The 15,171-nt window shown below is 43.3% G+C and overlaps 1 pseudogene; it reads right to left on the bottom strand.

Moving 5' to 3' along the window:
- Positions 1-2,468: 2,468 nt before the first annotated feature.
- Positions 2,469-2,586, bottom strand: LOC126093205 (5S ribosomal RNA; annotated as a pseudogene).
- Between the last annotated feature and the right edge of the window lie 12,585 nt (positions 2,587-15,171).

Genomic DNA, 15,171 nt, shown 5'->3' with positions numbered 1-15,171 from the left:
GGACGATAAACAGTTAAGACAAGACGAAAATTTTTTGAAATGTGGAGCTATAAGACGATCCTGAAGATTAGATAGGTAGCTCATGTAACTAATGAGGAGATACTGGATCGAATCGAGGTCAAATGTAACAGTGGAAGATGTATTTCCTTAAACGGGACTGAAATTACAAACTACCATTTTTGTAATGGTCCACAAAAATTGCGAATAGGAATGCCCGCTAAAGAACTCGATGTACTTCACACAAGTCGGACAATGTCGCAATGATACGAGCAGCAACATTAACGGAACGCCTTGTCTCAGTAGACTTCCGCGATTCGACACGTCGACGGTGCTAAATACCAAGAAGTGCCTGACATCGTTTTTATCCCATTCGCTGCTCCCCTTAGCTGGCACGAAAAGAAGTTTTGCAGCACAATAGTCCGAGATAACAATCGTAGTAATCCACGTCGAAGCGACCTTCCGCTTTCCTTACGAGGAAGACAAGCCGCCAAGATTTATTAATGTTTTTGTTCTACCGTGTTCAACAAGTGAACTTGTAGGCACACACTTGTAAAAATTATGTTGGCCTTTGCTGTTCATGTGCATTCGCAGGTAGCTCACACAATGAGGAATAAATTAGCGGCGTACGAAACAAGTAACTTTTCGTTAAAAGTGAAAGACGAGGTTAATCGTTAAAGGAACTTGAAATACTGGCCGCCGAGACTGAACTGTCGTAAGACGTACTTAATAATCATAGCGGTGTTTTGCCCTTTAGTCATTGCCGGTTTCTAAACGTTAAGTTTCCAGGAGTGATTTACGTCTTAAAATACCAAGAATATTTATCTTGATCTTGTTAACAGCTTTTCTTTCGAGTTAGTATTGTCAGAAAACTTTTATTCGTCTCTTAAAGAGCTAAGACTATCGGAACACGCAGTCACTTTCTTGCACACTGGTATACGTACACAGTCCTTTCCGTTAACCCGTCTCTCTCGGAGCATTGTCTACGTCTCTCTTTTGTAACGTTTCTGTCTCCAGATAAGAAAAGAAAGTGAATTTGTGCTGTTTTTCGTATACTCCTAATCCCCTTCCTCCAAAAGAACTTAAAAAATTGCAATATAAGGCCGTTGAGTGAGACCACGTCGTAGTGTCCGGCTCCAATACCTTCGAGTAGCCATACGATGTGTGTTTCTTCCTGTACAATCCACATGTAGAACTGGAAGCTCTTTCCATACTGCTGACCCTAACCAAAACAACCGCACGGAGATTCAGTTCCACAGGAAAGTGTACGTCAAAATGTTAAATGTAACGGCCGCAGCGAAACCTCTGGTAGTAGTCTCAGATCTGTACTCGATGAGCTTTTGCCCAGTGTATAGATAAACAGTTTGAGAGTTGAATATTTTGTTTTGTAGGTTACAGTTTTGGTTATTTGCACTTATTTACAGCCAATTTAAACGCTGAAAAAATATTCAATATTTATTAAAAAATGCCTTCTGAGGTCCGTTAAGAAGCTATTTGGTTCGAACGAGGGAAACTGGATGCTTCAAGAGGATAAAGATCCGAAACACAAGACAGTGGGATGTCCACGATGGATTGGCTCGCAATGTCCGCGGATGCAAACCCAGTCGAAAATTTTTGGTCGTGTATTAAGACAAGCTTAAAGGAAAACCAGTGTATACTTTGTAGCAGCTATCTATAAAATCAGGATGATATGGAGATCGTCACCGAGAGAATATGCAGAAGGTATTGTGAAAAGCATGCCAAAAAGGCGCCAAACTGTAATTGATAATGGCGGCGATTGGGTCTACTATTAGGGAATTTTGCAATTAGTAATAACGTGTATTTTCAAATAAACACATTTATAATAGTGTTTTTTATTTCATACAGATAACGGCGTACACTTTCTTGTGGAACTAACAATACGCGATGGCGCCTTTCTGCTGTCATTGCGTTGTAAATATCGATAGCAGAAGACGGATCTAATGTCGTACTTTTCGACTACTCTCAATCACGCGCGCCTTCGAAGCAGTGAGCGCTCCTATGCAATACATGTAGCAAAATTCTTTGTTGTGGAAAATCTGTATAAATTATTCCTTTCACAGTTATCATTAACTGTTGAACATCAGCGGCTCTGAGCACAATATTGCTGACAGGTCTGGAATGTCTATCGCTTGCACAATTCAGCCCTCCTGTTTAATTACGGATCAATATCTGAACGACTGTTTACATATTCCGGCGACCAAGGGCGAAATTGATTACTTGATAAGACATGGGCCATGTCACTCTCCTTCCGAACAGGCCATTAGGGCCCAATGGTACCGACCGGTCGTCGTGTCATCCTCACCCCATAGGCGTCACTGGATCGGGATATGGAGGGGCACGTGGTCAGCACACCGCTCTCCCGGCCGTATGTCAGTTTCCGAGAACGGAGCCGCTACTTCTCAATCAAGGAGCTCCTCAGTTTGCCTCACAAGGGCTGAGTGCACCCCGCTTGCCAACAGCGATCGGTAGACCGGATGGTCACCCATCCAAGTACTAGCCCAGCCCGACAGCGCTTAACTTCGGTGATATGACGGGAACCGGTGTTACCACTGCGGCAAGGCCGTTGGCTGGGCCATGTCACCCTTACTAAAAATTCGCCGCCATCGCAGCACAGACAACTGTGAATGCGGGGAAATCGGTACACTGGTCCACATCTTTCCAGTGCAGGAGCGGATTGGTTATTAAACTGTGTTCATTGTAATACGGAATGTGTATCTGTGACACAAACGGGATATACTGTAGGCAGGTTCAAATGGATCTAAGCACTATGGGAGTTAACATCTATGGTCATCAGTCCCCTAGAACTTAGAACTACTTAAACCTAACTAACCTAAGGACATCACACAACACCCAGTCATCACGAGGCAGAGAAAATCCCTGACCCCGCCGGGACTCGAACCCGGGAACCCGGGCGTGGGAAGTAAGAGCGCTACCGCACGACCACGAGCTGCGGACACTGTAGGCAGGTATCAAACTATGAGCTGGAAGTGTGTCTGGCGGAGAGACATACTGGAAGAAACCACACAGCATTGCAACCAAGCGGCAGACAGCAAAACACGACGTCCTTCCAGAACTTGCATGCATGCATGTCCGAAGGAACAGGCACTGCAGCGATTACAGCCGTCAAGAAATATAGGAAATTTGTTGGCAAAAGCGAATATGAACCATCATCGGACGTATATTGAAATGACGACAGTCAGAATTTGCGTCAGACCGGGAGTCGATCCTGGATTTCCCGCGTTACATGAGCGGTCACCGTAAGCGCTTCGGCTATCCGTGCACGAACGACGGCCAGACCCAAACTGCCATATGCCGTCGTCCATGTTTCATAAAACTGCACTCGTGTAATATTTAGTTCCTCATCCAGGGAGGACATATTTATTGAGAGTCGAGAGCCGATGTTGATTAACTTTCGCAATTGCGAATATATTTCCCGTATTGCCGAGTTGTTTTATACCTCGCCAGGTGCTACCAATCCAAAACAAATGAGAACAACAACAGTTTAGCTTCTGTCTTTCAATATGAAAGTATATCATAGTGCTCTGTACAATTAAAATTACTAACAGTAAACTAGCGTAGCAGCATGCAGAATTCTTTCTGGATACTGAATCTGAATATATCTGCTGCTCCCTGAGGCTGGTCGCAGACGCTGCTGTTAACTACGAGAAGATTGCAACGCCACGTTACAAGCGAAATACATACGGAATGACCTGTAGAGGATCGATGAATGATGCAGCGACTGGCGGTTGGCTCTGAATATAAATAAATGTAACGTATTATACGTAAATGGGCGAAGAGATCCATTACTGCTTGATAATGCTATTGGCGAAAACTCACTGGAAACAGTAACAACCGTACAATAACTAGGAGTAAACGTACGAGGCGACCTAAAAGGGAATGACTGCAAGAAAAGCACATGCCAGTCAGCTTCATTGCAAGGATCTGAGAGTAATGTAATTCAGCAGCATAAACATTCGTTCGACCTTTCTTGCATATTCCAAGTAAGATGATTGGCAGGAATATACATTTGATCCTTATCTATGACTTTGCTTAACCTCAGATCGAGGATAATCGTTGTTTTTAAATTATAACTTCCAACCACAATTTACGGCGGAAAGGCGTACGGGATGTTCCACAGTGCTCATCGGTCTGGGACCCTCACGGGGTTGTATTTAACAGAAAGGATACAGAAACGCTGAGCAGTGCGTTTCGTCACGGGATCTTTTAGTATGCGCGAGAGCATTACGGAGACGCTTAACGAACTCCAGTGGCAGACGCTGTAAGCCAAGCGGTGAGCATCACAGTGATATTTACCGTCAAAATTTCGAAATCGTGCATTCCAACATGTGGCAACATAACACTTCCGTCATCTCGCAAAATATCCAATATGAGGAAATCGGAGAAATTAGAGTTCGTATGAAGGTTGTACCAACTGTCATTCTTCCCGAGCATCTTTCATGAATGGAAAAGTGAAGGAGGGAACAGAGTGTGGCGCAGAAGTACCCTCCGCCACACAACGTCAGGTGTCTTTGGGTGTAGATGGACACACATTTCCAGTAGGCCCTATAGGATTAAAGGATGGAATCGCTTGATTTGAGTTCGGGTTAAAAGTGTAGTATTTGTAAATTTATTGACCACTTACATACTAAATACAGTTTGAACAAGCAATCTGACCAAATATCGAATTCGTAATTTTGTACGGCAATGAAACCACACATATTATAAAAGTGTATGTATGTGCAGCGGTGATAATGTCTAACATTCTGCGTGGAGTCTGTTGTTCTATGTCGTGTCTCCCTACCACTTTCGCGCAACGACGCTCTGAGCGTGTTTTTTTGGGAATTGACTAGTTTGAACCTGGGACCTGTTATTGATAAGGAGACGCCAGACCACACATGACATGTAGAGTTTAGAAGAGTTCAGTGAGACTAGCGATGATATAACCAAATATTTAATGATTTCAGCGTCAGCTCCACTGCACTCCCTGTAAAAGAATCTTACTACTAACTAAATTTAGTGGAAGAGGTTCAAGGCTTTCCTATTTTTAGTTAGCTGGTAAAATAACGTCGAAAAAGCAGTTAAGTTTACCATTGGAAATTTTATTCTACTCACAAAACATTGTTTATAAATTGCACTATTGATAAAAGGAAATGTTTTAATACAGGATGATAAAAACCAACTGCGTTCAACAAAAATGTGAACGAATATTCCCTGAATGGTTTTCAAGTTCTACAATGGATCGAAGGATGACCTATGCCATATCACATCTATAATCTAGGTTTAAATTAAGTTTCACAAAAGAGAAAACCATCAAAATGGTCTACAGTGACCCTCAATTATCTTTAATTACTTATCTAACTTATCGTAAATTATAGTGGCTGATGTGGCTTCTCAATAATTATATAACAGAAAAATCATCGCGTTTCAGATTTTAACTTACGTAGCAAATGTGAATACCATGACCTTTAATTGACGATCGACACTAGTATTACGCAAAACGGGGGTGTAACAGATGAGACTTCTGCAGTTCTGAGTGAAGCTTTATGCGCTGTTATGCGGCATCGCGTGCGTTCATTACCTTATCGTTGGTTAGGCAGTGTCAGGGGGCGTCGGTCGGCACAGCTCCACGCACCTCGCCGACTCGGAATCAACTCTCACCTAACTTCTCCTTACTACAATTTACCGAAGTTGGTTTAAAAAAAAAACTATCTGGCTGTGTTTTCATCTGACCAGTCAGGGTCTCAATGTTAACCTTAAGCTCCGCCTACAAAAATTCTGTCTATCCAATGAGAAACGTTATACCTTTCGTGGTGGGGCAATGTTTTTAAAGTTTGCAACGTAACAGAGACGCGAAAAAGTCTCACGCTAAAACTTGCAGCTGGTGTGGCCCTTTTAGTGTTATTGTAAGATCTATACTGTTCTTTTGGAGGGCTCTAGCTTTTAACATGAGCTGGGGGGTGGTCCTGGCGGTTAGTTGGCGACGTGGGTATCCGTCCCTTATCGTAGGGCCTTCTAGCTTAACACGGTTCTGCTCTCGGCTTCTGTTCTCGTTTCTCCCCTCGGAACTGCGTCTGTCTCACGGTGGGAAGGTATGACATGCATTTAGGCATTCTTGTATTAGTCTGTGGTGTTCCATTTGGTCACTGGTCACTCGTTACTCGTATTACTTTGGTTAATTTAATGTCACGATTTATTCGGAGCTATGTGACATACTACTGGATTTGCTTATCATGTCAGGGTTTTCATGAAAGGTGTTGGATTTGCCCGGCACCTTACAAATGTACAGAGAGGAGGGGGAAAGGGGAGAGACAGGTTGAGGGGGGGGGGGAATGGGCAGAGAAACTTAAGAGGGGGAGATGGGTAGTAAGGGTAAAGAGGGGATGGAGGGGCAGGGGTCAATGGACAGGGGATGCAGAAGGTGGACACAGAAAGAGTGTGGCTGAGCAGATGGACGGGGGTGGGTAGCAGTTGGATAGCGAGAGGGGCAGGTGGAGATGGACAGAGAACGGGGATTGGAGGAGATGGACAGAGAGAGGGGGAAGAGGTGATGGGCAGAGAGAGGGAAAGGAATAGATGGTCTGATAGATTCGGATTAAATACATACCCGGTCAACAATGGGCGCTCAGCTAGTTCTTAATAGAACTCAAATCCAATTAAATTTAAATTAATTTGCTATCGTAATAAGATAAAGAACTTTACACAATCGACTGCCATTTCATGCTGAGTTCAAAAATGAAATTCTTAAAAGATATTGTAAACAAGTCCATTGAAATAACAATGAGTTATTTACCCAAGACTCAGTTAATTACAATTTAATAAGAATTAATAAGTGTGTTTAAGAAACACCATAAATATTAAATCGCTGAAAGTAACTTCAGCAGAATCTGAATTTATGTAACCTAGAATGACCGAGACGACTGTAGCATCCCTTGTGCAGCCCATGTCACCCTGAGCTGCTGCATTCTCCCATAACATATATCTCGGTATTTGAACAGCAGTACACATCAGCGCAAAGAGATGCAAATACCCTAGACTAACATGTTCAAGAGAGAATGCTCACTAGCATAGCTGCCCCCTTACACACTATATGCCCAATGCCCTCAGTGTGTCCGACATAGCAGGAACAGTGACGTTCTGTAACAGATTCCAAAGGCCCAAGCCCGTTCAGGCGAGTCAGCGCACCGTCAATGTCGTACGTAGGCGGCGAGAGACAAACAGGGCCAACTCTTGGCTCGCTTCCGTCTGAGGCAAGCACTGTGTCGCCTGCTCGCTCCACTGGCCATGCCATGCCACCAGATAAACACTCCCAAGCACAGCGTTCCTGCACACAAGGCAGCAGAAAGTATCGCAGACCTAAAAACCTAGGCCAGATTACGTCTCACTTGCCACAGTAGACACGTTTATTTCTTAAATATCAGTATTGTTCTCTCTATTTCTCCCTTGCCTCTAAGGCTCTCTAATTTCTTACATATCTTACTTTTATTTCGTAAAATCGTATAATGCTGAAATGTATTTTTTTTTTTGTGTGAAAATCTTAGGTGCTGTATATAGAATTTTATGTGCACGTATGTTCTATTGTTAGAAATTTGATTAAACTGAAAGTAAATGAGTAATAAATCAATCAATAAATAAAATTTTCCGTCATTTTACTGAAACTTCATTCTTCGTTTTCAGGTAAGTGTTAGCAGCGGCAGCTACCATTTGCAACGAGTTTCCAGGTTACGTCGCAGTGGCCCACGTGCATTGGTAAGACGTTTATCATTTTCTGTTCAGAGGAGCTACTAGCATTCCTTGTCCATGCATCTTACTTGATCTGAGCGGAAAAAGCGGGATACACGGCTGTCATGTTCATTATAGGGGTATAGGATGAGGGATATTAATTTGAGTAAATCAAAAGACGGAGCTTTAACATTAATCTTCCTTCCTGTTTATCTTGGGAGGGGGGGATGCAGCAACTGTTATTCGCCCTTTGCAGGTGGATGATATTTTTTACGCACACACACACACACACACACACACACACACACACACACACATATATATATATATATATATATATATATATATATAGTGTGTGTGGAAAATATCATACACCTGCAAAAGGCGAAATATATACGTTCCTCTGATTATTTTAGATCTCTACGATGATCCACAAAGACACAAGAGAAATATTCTTAGTTTGACTGTAAATATTTTGTTTTGAGAAATGTGTGTTTCATTGCAGCAGTTTTAGGTCACCTTAGTGTTTACATCATTTACTAATAAAAGGTGTAGACTGTCAACTTTATTCTGTGTGTAACATCTTATGTATGTCCATTGCCTCTTGTGTAAGCTCTCTGGACTCAATCCCCCGTGATAAGTTTCCACTTGACTCCATGTCACAACGTATCTGTCCACTGAACTTCATCTTGCTACTTACAACCTTCTTACGATATCATTTACGTGTGGAAAAAAGTGGATATTAAAGTCGACTAAAAGTGCTGTAATGAAACACTGCGACTCTTAAAAGTAAAATATTTATAGTTATACAATTATTTCTTTGGAACTTCTTGCCAGAGTAAAATTATGCGGAAGCAGGACTCAAACGTGGGACCTTTGCCTTTCGCGTGCAATTTCTCTACCGGCTGAGCTTCCAAGCACGATTCATGACCCACCCTCACAGCTTCACTATTGCCACAATTACTTCATTGTAGAACACTGGAGGAGGCTACAACATTTAAGAGAAACATTTTCTATTTGAACCAATAATAATAAAAGTTCTGTTACAAAAGACGACTAAATGCTATTTTTATCTACAAGATAAAAAGTATTTAAGTAGCAACTGAGGAGCAATAGCAGAAAATATTAAGAATAACAGTACTTTTTTTTAACAAGAAGGCAAGCTTACTTATTTGCTGTGTGTGTGTGTGTGTGTGTGTGTGTGTGTGTGTGTGTGTTTTAAATACATTTTTGTACTGTTAGTGTGCAAGGAATCACGCTGTAGCGTCAAACATGACGGATCCTTAAGAAAGCAAAGGAAATGCAATTACTCAGGAATGGGTGATTGGAGATGACGAGTCAGTTGCTCAGAAAAATCTCTGAATAAATTCCACAATTTTGGAGGTGGACTTACGGATCAGTCTTTGTTACATGTACGAGGCGCGTTCCATATTGGTGTAAATTTTACTTTCTTCCCCATCGGTGCTGAATTTGACTCGTCATTGCAGTTCCTAGTATGTAGTACTTTGGTCTAACCGTAGATGGCAGGAAAATCACTAGAAGTGTAATCCCTGCACAGGACAGCCCAATTTTCCAACTGCTGTCATTATGTTAGCGGACAACACGGACTGTGATCATCAACGGCACCGCTGGACGACGTGGTTTCTGTGGAACGAGGGCAAACGCTGCGGATATTCACAGCTGAGTGGTGGCTGTTTTGGAAAGTGTGCACTTTCACGAAAAAATGCTCTTGCAACACAACATGACAACACGAGTCGGAAAACCACTGCTGCAATCGCTGAAATGGGGTTCCAGGTAATACGCCTGACTTGACCATTTCCGATTATCACCTATTCAATCTACGAAGGAGCTTCTGTAGGGACATTTCACAGACTTCCAGGAACTGCGAGAAGCTGCACTGCGTTAGGTGTGACGGACTCTAATTTTTCTTTTTTATTTTTATTTTTTTAAAGGAGGGGCTCCAGAAGTTAAAGGGGCCGAGTCAGGAGAATATGATGTGTGTAGCAGTACCTGGGACCATATTTCAGCGATTGCAGCCATGGTTTATAGCATTTTCTTGTGACAGTGAACACTCTCCATCCACTCCACCAATCACCCATGAATGTTCGAAATCTTCCACAGAAACCATGTCCTCCAGCAGTTGATGATCACACTCCATGTTACCCGCTGATGTAATGATAGTGTTACGTGACTGCCGGCCGGTGTGGCCGTGCGGTTTAGACGCTTCAGTCTGGAACCGCGTGACCGCTACGGTCGCAGGTTCGAATCCTGCCTCGGGCATGGATGTGTGTGATGTCCTTAGGTTTAATTAGTTCTAAGTTCTAGGCGACTGATGACCTCAGAAGTTAAGTCGCATAGTGCTCAGAACCATTTGAACCATTTGTTACGTGACTTTTATCAAAATGATTCAAATGGGACTAAGCATTATGGGACTTAACATCTGAGGTCATCAGTCCCCTAGACTTTGAACTACTTAAATCTAACTAACCTAAGGACATCACACACATCCATGCCGGAGGCAGGATTCGAACCTGCGACCGTAGCAGCAGCGCGGTTCCGGACTGAAGCGCCTAGAACCGCACAGCCACAGCAGCCGGCTGACTTTTTTTCAGAAATAGTCACAAAATACATGCAAATTCATAATGAAAGTCCCATCTGAGCAGAATATTTACTGACACCGTGGAATACGATAAACAGCAGTACAAGTGACTGGCGGTCACTGAGTAATGTAACTTTACTGTTGATTCGGATTTGTATGGCTTGTAGAAGTGAGAGAACGTTGAAAGCATTCTGGACGGTGCAGGAACAGTAAGAGCAGGCTGTCATCCGTAGTGCCATTTCGTAAAAGGCCTCCCGAAGGAGAGGCAAGCGTCAATAGCCGATGGCCAGTCAGTTCTTTGTGACGCTGTCCTGGAGTGCGTCAAGCTATGAGGACACACACAGATAGGACCTCCTATGGCGCGAGCTCCCACCGCCAACATTTTACAACCTGGAAAGAGAGAAACGTTTCAACTGAAAGCATTACTGTGCAGAAAAACAGAAACCAGAGTTTTCCTCAGGACGGCACCACACGCTGCAGACAGACGTCTTGAAAATGGAATGGGGACCCACAGTTTTTGGGTTTTTGGAGACGTGAGACGCTTGATTGCGCAAAAACAATTCTTTATACGACTTAAGAATTGCAGGGATTGGCTCGTTAAATGAACTACTGGTTAGAGAAGTTCGGCTTTGCTGGCGAAGACTGCCTCTTTGGTCACAGAAAGAGACAGTGAAGCGACATTCTTCTGTGTAAGATCATAGGACGTACGTTAGTGATTAACCATATAGATGAAGGCCCAGGCAAGGGGACTAGCGTATTCTAAGTAGCATCTTTACTTATCAGTATTCGCAAGATCCAGAGCCTAGTTAATCTGAAGTCAGTAATAAATCCAAAACGTGGTAATGTCATGTTTCCTTGTAGTAAGCATTCGATCAGAAATTGATCTTCTCCTTCATCATCAACTTCCTCTGAGCCTCCACTTTCGAGTTGGTCACTGCAGAGAGCCTCCACCAGAGCCGATGTCTCGAGGGACAGACAATTTTCAGGCTGACTTGCACTTTACTGTTGACGAGGTTATTAATACCGTCAATGACTGATTTTGGATCCACTTAGGGGTGCACCTACAACGCTGATGAAGTTGATCTGCAGCTGATATACGATGTTTAGGCAAACTAGTCATTTCATAGCATTTCAACCACTGCACGATTCACTTATTTTTCGAATCAGTTAACAGTCTGCGTTCAAGTCCAACTACAGGTGTGACAATCCATTCAGTAGTACTACATGTTTTCAGTTAACATCAGAACAATCACTGTGCAATTCATTGTTGCAATTAATTCACTTTTGTGATTATTAGTATCTTTCCCATGACCGCTACGTCAGATATATCATGGTCTTATTAAAAAATGGTTCAAATGGCTCTATGCACTATGTGACTTATCATCTCAGGTCATCAGTCCCCTAGACTTACTAACAGAATGACATCACACACATCCATGCCCAAGGCAGGATTCGAACCTACGACCGTAGCAGCAGCATAGTTCCGGACTGAAGCGCCTAGAACCGCTCGACCACAGCGGCCGGCCATGGTCTTATTACTGTTTGTAAACTAGTTATACAAAAGTAACCTTTAATTGTGAAAAGGTTAAATAAGTTAGAGAAATGTTTGATACAACACTGAATGCAGAATATCTTTATGTTTATTCCTGCCTAACAGCCGGCCGGTGTGGCCGAGCGGTTCTAGGCGCATCAGTCTGGAACCGCGCGACCGCTACGGTGGCAGGTTGGAATCCTGCCTCGGGCATGGATGTGTGTGATGTGCTTAGGTTAGTTAGGTTTAAGTAGTTCTAAGTTCTAGGGGACTGATGACCTCAAATGTTAAGTCCCATGGTGCTCAGAGCCATTTGAACCATTTGAACCTGCCTAACACTGTTAGTTCCCGACATTCTCACTAGATGACATGCGGGAATAACTTATCCCAAGAGTCAATATGGAGTGGTACAATAATGCAGAAGGTTCTCTGTGTCGTTTATGGTTTCATGAATACAAATCTGCTACTACAGTTCAGAGACAATTCAGGAATAAATGTCGCAAGCCACTACCTCAAAGACAAACGTTAATAATTGGATAAATCGAGATGTGCCAGCATAGAATTGAATACGCCTAGTGTTACAGTGTGGAATGTATTATGTTAACACCTGTCATTCAAACCCCCTTAAATTCGAACTGTTGCAAGCCCTAAGAGAAAGTAACAAAGAAAAACTAGCTGAATTTTGTATAGAAATGTTTAACGTAATGCCGATTGAAGATGATTTTCCCAATAAACTTTCGTTCAGTGATGGAGCCATCGTCCATACCTGCGGAAAGTGAATCAGCATAATGTTTGGATATTGGGTAATCAGAAACCACATCACGTTACCGAACATGTACGGGACTCATAGGATTTGGCAGGAAATTGATTACAGATGGAACATTGTTCTTGCTACAAAAGGTAGCCACATTGAACATTCGTAAATAAAACATTACTGGAAGTTATTTACCTTTTTCCTAATTTAAGATTACTTGTGTACAAATAATTTATAAACACTCTATATTAAATCTGCCGCGTCTGATATTTGTCTTGTCTATAATTTCATAGGAACAAATCAAAGTAATTGTGATTTGTGTCTCATTTAGCAGCCATAAGTTTCCCATTCATTATTTTGGAGAACACCCTAATTTTTCAACGCATGGCAGGCTTAAAAATCAATTAAAATCTGGTAACCTTGCAGCAGCTGTTGGGACAATGGGCTGTACTGTACAGGGACTACACTTAATAGTGTTTGTCCTGCCACCAACGGTTTGACCATAGTAGTACATACCAAGTACGAGAGTCAAATGAAAACCTTAAATATATTTTAAAATATTATTTATTGTGCAGAAGTGGTACAAAGCTGTATCGCTTTTCAACATAATCTCCGCCACGCTCAATGCAAGTCGTCGAGCGCTTACAAAGTGCATAAATTCCTTTAGAAAAAAATTCTTCTTGTAGTCCGCGCAACCACTCATGCACCGCGTGGCGTACTTTTTCATCAGCACGGAACTTATTTCCTCCCATTGCGTCTTTGAGTGGTCCAAACATATGGAAATCACTTGGGGCAAGGTCTGGTGAGTATGGTGGATGAGGAACACACTCAAAATGCAGGTCTGTGATTGTTGGCCGGCCGCGGTGGCCGTGCGGTTCTAGGCGCTTCAGTCCGGAACCGCGTGACTGCTACGGTCGCAGGTTCGAATCCTGCCTTGGGCATGGATGTGTGTGCTGTCCTTAGGTTAGTTAGGTTTAAGTAGTTCTAAGTCCTAGGGGACTGATGACCTCAGATGTTAAGTCCCATAGTGCTCAGAGCCATTTGAACGATTTTGTGATTGTTGCAACTGTTGTACAGGCAGTGTGGGGCCTTGCTTGTCATGTTGAAGAAGGACAACTGCTGACAGCAATCCACGTTGCTTTGATTTGATTGCAGGCCGCAGATGATTTTTTAGGAGATCTGTGTATGATGCACTGGTGACAGTGCTCCCTCTAGGGATGTAATGCTCCAAAATGACGCCTTTATCGTCCCAAAAGAGAGTCAGCATAACCTTCCCTGCTGATGGCTCTGTTCGAAACTTCTTTTGTTTTGGTGATGAGGAATGGCGCCATTCCTTGCTCGCTCTCTTCGTTTCCGGTTGGTGGACGTGAACCCAGGTTTCGTCCCCAGTAACGATTCTTTCAAGGAAGCCATAACTTTCTCGTTCAAAGCGCCGAAGTAGTTCTTCATAAGCATCAACACGTCGTTCTCTCATTTCAGGAGTCAGCTGCCGTGGCACCCATCTTGAAGACACTTTGTGAAACTGGAGCACATGATGCACAATGTGCAGTGCTGACCCATGACTAATCTGTAAACATGCTGCAATGTCATTCAGTGTCACTCGGCGGTTTTCCTTCGGTATGACTTCAACTGCTGCAATGTTCTGTGGGGTCACAACTCGTTGTGCCTGACCTGGACGAGGAGCATCTTCCACTGAAGTCACACCATTTGCGAACTTCGTAGACTTGCTGCTGCGACAAACATGCATCACCGTACTGAACCTTCAGTCGCCGATGAATGTCAATAGGTTTCATAGCTTCACTACGCAAAAACCGAATAACAGAACGCTGTTCTTCTCTGGTGCAAGTCGCAAGTGGGGCGGCCTTTATCTTTAAAAAAATGGCTCTGAGCACTATGGGACTTAACATCTACGGTCATCAGTCCCCTAGAACTTAGAACTACTTAAACCTAACTAACCTAAGGACATCACACAACACACAACACCCAGTCATCACGAGGCAGAGAAAATCCCTGACCCCGCCGGGAATCGAACCCGGGAACCCGGGCGTGGGAAGCGAGAACTCTACCGCTTTTTTTTGTGTGCGTTTGGTCGTTGCGGACGTCACATGACATCCATTCAAGTTCGTTTTTTGTTGATCCTTTCACTCAGTTTGTTTATTACAGAGGCCAACCGGCTCTCTGACCGAACACGCTGAGCTAACGTGCCAGCTCCGCTCGACCACGAGCTGCGGACGGGCAATCTTTATACTGATACTGCATCTGTACTATGCTGCCACCTACAGGCCATTCGGCACGTTGTTTGTAGCACGCTTACCAACTTACAGGGTAACGGCACGAAATTTCGATTTGTTATTACAAATTTAAGGTTTTCATTTGACTCACCCTCGTATCTACATCTACATTTATACTCCGCAAGCCACCCAACGGTGTGTGGCGGGGGGCACTTTACGTGCCACTGTCATTACCTCCCTTTCCTGTTCCAGTCGCGTATGGTTCGCGGGAAGAACGACTGTCTGAAAGTCTCCGTGCGCGCTCTAATCTCTCTAATTT

The sequence above is a fragment of the Schistocerca cancellata genome, chromosome 7 (genome assembly GCF_023864275.1).
Source record: "Schistocerca cancellata isolate TAMUIC-IGC-003103 chromosome 7, iqSchCanc2.1, whole genome shotgun sequence".
In the NCBI taxonomy this organism is placed as follows: domain Eukaryota; kingdom Metazoa; phylum Arthropoda; class Insecta; order Orthoptera; family Acrididae; genus Schistocerca; species Schistocerca cancellata.
This window is presented reverse-complemented; position numbering and strand designations above follow the sequence as displayed.